The 5,427-nt window shown below is 39.2% G+C and overlaps 1 pseudogene; it reads left to right on the forward strand.

Annotated features, from left to right (window-relative positions):
* Nucleotides 1-4,212: 4,212 nt before the first annotated feature.
* Nucleotides 4,213-5,207, forward strand: LOC131902686 (cytosolic 5'-nucleotidase 3A-like; annotated as a pseudogene).
* Nucleotides 5,208-5,427: the final 220 nt, after the last annotated feature.

A 5,427-nucleotide genomic window follows, 5' to 3' on the forward strand; every position in this document is an offset into this window, starting at 1 on the left:
TTTGGAAGATTAAAGTACATCATACCATTGACACCTATTCAGGATTTCAATGGGCAACTCCTATGAGTTCTGAAAAGGCTGATTCTGTGATTACACACCTATTAGAAGTTATGGCCATCATCGGAATACCTGTACAAATTAAGACAGACAATGCCCCAGCATATGTCTCCAATAAAATGAGACAATTCTTTGCTTATTACAATATAAAGCATATTACAGGTATACCACACCATAGGCCAAGCAGTCATAGAAAGATCCAATCGAACTTTAAAGGATATGCTAAATAAACAGCAACAGATAACAATGACTCCTAGAAATAGATTGCATAGTGCTTTATTAACCTTGAATTTTCTCAATGCTGATGAGAAAGGAACAACAGCTGCAGAGACATTGGACGACAGACAAAACTCCTGAGCTAAACCAACCGGTTTATTTCAAGGATGTGCTGACCTCAGAATGGAAACGTGGATATGTTCTACATTGGGGAAGGGGTTTTGCCTTTGTTTCTGCAGGAGAAGAAAAGCTATGGATACCAACAAAATTAATAAAAATTCGATTCGAACAGGAAAACCCCTTGATGAGAAGTAAAAGATCATCCACCAATGTGACATCTCTACAAGTTATAAGAAAAATTTAACAATCAAAGGTTGGGGTAGGGTTCTGTTTTTGTCTTTCCAGGATAATGGAAATAGCCATCTTCCAAAAATCATAAGGTCTTGGATATCTGGATGTTTACAGCAGAAAAAAAGAATCTATTGGTACCAATCTACACACGGTAAAATCTCACTGTCTAACGTCTATCTCTTTATCAATCTAGAAAACTTGTAGTTCCAATTCAATTATTAGCCAAGCTGGCTTTGGAGATGGAATTGGCTCACTCTTTCTCTAAACCCAAGCATATTGCTAAAAGACTGAGAGATTCTTCAGTCCCATATCAGAAGAGCCCTCTGGGGACAGAAGGAAACCAATAAAAAGGGACCATTGTCTTCTAGATTCTAATTCTCTCCATGCTTACTCTTGATTTCTCAGAATCATTTCTTACATGCTATGTCCTCTTTAAATCCAAACCTTCCATTTTGATAACAAATAAGTTTTTCCAATAGCAATCTCAGAAGTCTCCAGAAGGAAGATGGGGCCCCAACAACAACAACTCTACCCAATCCAGAATGATACCATGGTAATCATCATCATACTACACTTCTTGCCAGAATTTCAGACAATCTTACCCATTACTCTAAGACTTGCTGCAGAACCTACAGTTAGTCTAACTGAGATTTAACTATCTGAGCTTTCTCACAGTACCTAACAGAGATAACATCACCCCCTAAACAGCAGGAAACAATTCTAAGAAAACGACGCCCCTTCTCCCTTAGGTTTCGTAATTCTCAGGGTTATGGATGATGGTTATAGGGTTGGGGGTGGAAGAAAATATTAGACGCAGTATTCTAAAAAAAAAAGAGAAAAAGGGGAAAAGAAGAAATGGAATGTGTAGCTAGAGTTTTCCTGCCTGGCCCACAGGCAGGACAAATCTCTTTCACCTGCCAGTCCCATAGCTGCTTAGACCCAACCAACTAAACACAGAGACTTATATTGGTTAAAAACTGTATGGCTGTGGCAGGCTTCTTGCTAACTGTTCTTACAGCTTAAATTAATCCATTTCCATTAATCTATACCTTGCCACATGACTCGTGGCTTACCAGCATCTTCACATGCTGTTTGTCATCGTGGCGGCTGGCAGGGTCTCTCTGACTCAGCCTTCCACTTCCCAGCTTTATTCTCCTCCTTGTCCCGCCTATACTTCCTGCCTAGCCAATGGCCAATCAGTGTTTTATTGACCAATCAGCAACACATTTGACATACAGAACATCCCACAGCAGGAATGGATAGGTATAAGATGTTATGGTAGATTATTGTATATACTAGTAAACAAATTTTGTAAAATAGCAGCCTTAGATAATTTGCACTGTTATGGATTCTTATATGTTGATACAAATATAAACTATTTTTATATTCCTGTTTAAGATAATTTGTATATTGATACAAATACAGAACTATATTTGCTATAATGTACATATATTTCTACTCTTATTTGAAATATTTGTATATTGATACAAATGTAAATTTATATCTGTCATACTTTATTGTGATCTACTTCTGTTTAGGATATTTGGTATATTGGTATATATTTAAGATTATTGTCATATTGCATATTGCACTATATACTCCTACCTCTGTTATAAATATCTTGTGCATTGTCACAATTTTGAAGTCATCGTTCTTTACCATACATTTGCTTATAGATTGTTTACTTTGTTTACGTGAAGCCTTAGTCCTTAGGTTATTTCAGTAGATAAGACTTATAGGTTTATAGTCACCTATGCTTGTCATCTCTATAGTTACGTAGTTAGGTTATCCAGATTTACAGATACATAGGTCAGATGGACAGGTAATCTTCAAACACTTCATAGACCTAGAGAATATGGCATTTAAATAATTTAGAATTCTGTTGATGTGAGACAAAATTGTTCCTGGCTGCACCAATTTGATCCTGAGAGAACGTTGGGCTTTTAAGACATTTCCATTTGGAAGTTTGTCTTCTTGGCACAAAATGGCCTACTGGGCAAAGAACTGCCCTTGCCTCGATGGCTGACAGTACAAATGCAATGCTGTCCTTTCTGGACAAGCAGGACACAAGGAAAGCGACCACTGTACTCTGCCAAGACAGGGTAAGATGGTCTTTCAGAATTCCTGCTTCTGAAATGGTCTGTCAGATACTCTAGGCCTGTAGCCAATTTGAATGCACCAACAATGCTGAGAAACATTAGGTGACTGTCCAGGCTGCCAGCTGTCTTGGTCTACTCTTGCAAGATTCCCGAAAGTTGCTTGCATCCATCTACCATTTCTCAGGTACCGTTATATTCCTTCTCAAGTCTTTGATGGGATTGAAGACTAGCAGTTATAGTTACAACTTAGTAGATAGAACATATTAAGTATTAGATTCAGGTTCTTTAGGATAGGACACCTTTTGGAATGATCTTTGTAACATGCCATTTACCTATGCTCCATACTTCTCTGGATTTCAGTATGTGTTTCTTGCTTGATATTGTTTGCATTAGTTGTAGTTCCATCTTATCTAGGTCATTATCCCTCATTATACCTGGACAATATTTGATAACCATTCCTTTGTATATAGTCTTGTATTACGTTAGAACCTTCTTATTTAGACAAAAAGGGGGAGATGTAGTGGATAGCCATTCTGGAAGTTCCATTGAGACTTCGGCAACTGTCACACCTACAAGGTGGGGCCAAGGGAGGTGCCTGGGGACCCGAGATCTGGATGGGCCAGCGCTCTCTCTGTTCTGGGACCCTGGACGGTGGAGGTGGGCCAAGCAGAGCTCCAGAGAACACTGCTGGACTATGATATACCTTCCCCAGACCCCGCGACCTACCTATCCCTTAATTTGTAAGTTACGTCATTAAATAAATCTTCTTTTAACTACGTGGAGTGGCCTTAATAATTTCACCAATAGTTTGTAGTTTTTAACTCTTTATGCCCAAGTTATTAGAACCAGGCATTTCACTTACCAGGGAAAGAGAAAATCTCATGTCTTCTCCCAGCTCTTGGGCATGATGCAGAACCCCTTACAGTGGAGATATGTACCTTGGTTTAGAAACAATTAGTTTACTTATCCAGGGACCAGAAACCTCTTTAGTAACCTCAAACATAGACGAAGTGAAGCAGCAAAGAAAAGTTTCCATGCTGTCGGAAACACTGACAAACTTGACAGGCTTAAGAGCAGAGGAAATTGTAGCTAGAGGAGGAGGAGTAAAATCAGAACAATGAGACAGAACATCCTCAAATTCATCACACAGAGAGACACTAGAAAATACATCCTCAGATTCTAATTTTCTTCTATTCCAAGTGTTAGTTCTACTTTTACCCAATCATTTTCACTTTTAATTGTAATTGTATCATTTTATTTATATCAGTTTTTGTTTCTTTCCAAAGCTGAAAAGCATCATCAAGAACTATTTCTAGTCCCTTTGCATCTAATTCTCTCTGAATTGCTCTTTGTAAACTGGACCAGGTTCTGGGATTCAGAAATCCCTCTTTAGGGAAAGGATGAAGTTCATTAATGAACTCCAGGAATTTCATCAACTGTAGATGTAATTGTGGGTCTTGGGGCTTTTGCGCAGCACGCGGGCTTGTCCATGGACCGTGCGGCTGTGGCGCAGATTGGTGTGGTGGCGAGCGCCAGCGTTTGCGCGGTGGTGGCGGGCGTGGTGCTGGCCCAGTACATATTCACCTTGAAGAGAAACACAGGCCGCAAGACCAAGATCATCGAGATGATGCCAGAATTCCAGAAAAGCTCAGTTCGCATCAAGAACCCTACAAGAGTAGAAGAAATTATCTGTGGTCTCATTAAAGGAGGAGCGGCCAAACTCCAGATAATAACAGACTTTGATATGACACTAAGTAGGTTTTCCTACAATGGAAAACGATGCCCAACATATCATAATATCATTGACAACTGTAAACTTGTTACAGACAAATGTCGTTGAAAGTTATTGCAGCTGAAGAAGTGGTATTACGCTATTGAAGTTGATCCTGACCTCACTGTGGAAGAGAAGTTCGCTTGCATGGTAGAGTGGTATACTAAACCACATAGTTTTGCTGTTGAACAAGGCATACCAAAAGCCAAACATAAAGAGATTGTGGCAGACTCTGATGTCATGCTCAAGGAAGGATATGAGAATTTCTTTGGTAAACTTCAACAGCACGGCATCCTGTGTTCATATTTTCGGCTGGTATCGGTGACGTGCTTGAAGAAGTTATACGTCAAGCTGGAGTTTATCATTCAAATGTCAAAGTAGTATCCAACTTCATGGATTTTGATGAAAATGGAGTGCTGAAAGGATTCAAAGGAGAACTAATTCATGTGTTCAACAAACACAATGGTGCCTTGAAGAATACAGACTATTTCAGCCAGCTGAAAAACAACAGCAACATAATTCTTCTGGGGGACTCCCAGAGAGACTTGAGGATGGCAGATGGCATAGCCAACGTTGAACACATTCTGAAAAGTGGATATCTGAATGACAGAGTAGATGAGCTTTTAGAAAAATGCACGGACTCTTACGATATTGTTTTAGTAAAAGAAGAATCACTGGAGGTCTTCAACTTGATTTTACAAAAGACACTATAAACAAACCATTTGTGAGAGGATGTCTCCCACAGGTGCAGCTGAAACAATTATTCTTGAAGAGTAACTAAGCTCATGCCTCTCAATAGTAGACTGGAATTTAATAAAGGGATGTGAAGAATAACGGGATGCTGAGATGAAGCCACATACACACATAGCCAAGAAGAACGGACAGCTGAATTCAAAAAACATCAACAATTTCCAGAATTTAAAATCCTGAATC

This window comes from Peromyscus eremicus, chromosome 1, assembly GCF_949786415.1.
Source record: "Peromyscus eremicus chromosome 1, PerEre_H2_v1, whole genome shotgun sequence".
Taxonomy (NCBI): domain Eukaryota; kingdom Metazoa; phylum Chordata; class Mammalia; order Rodentia; family Cricetidae; genus Peromyscus; species Peromyscus eremicus.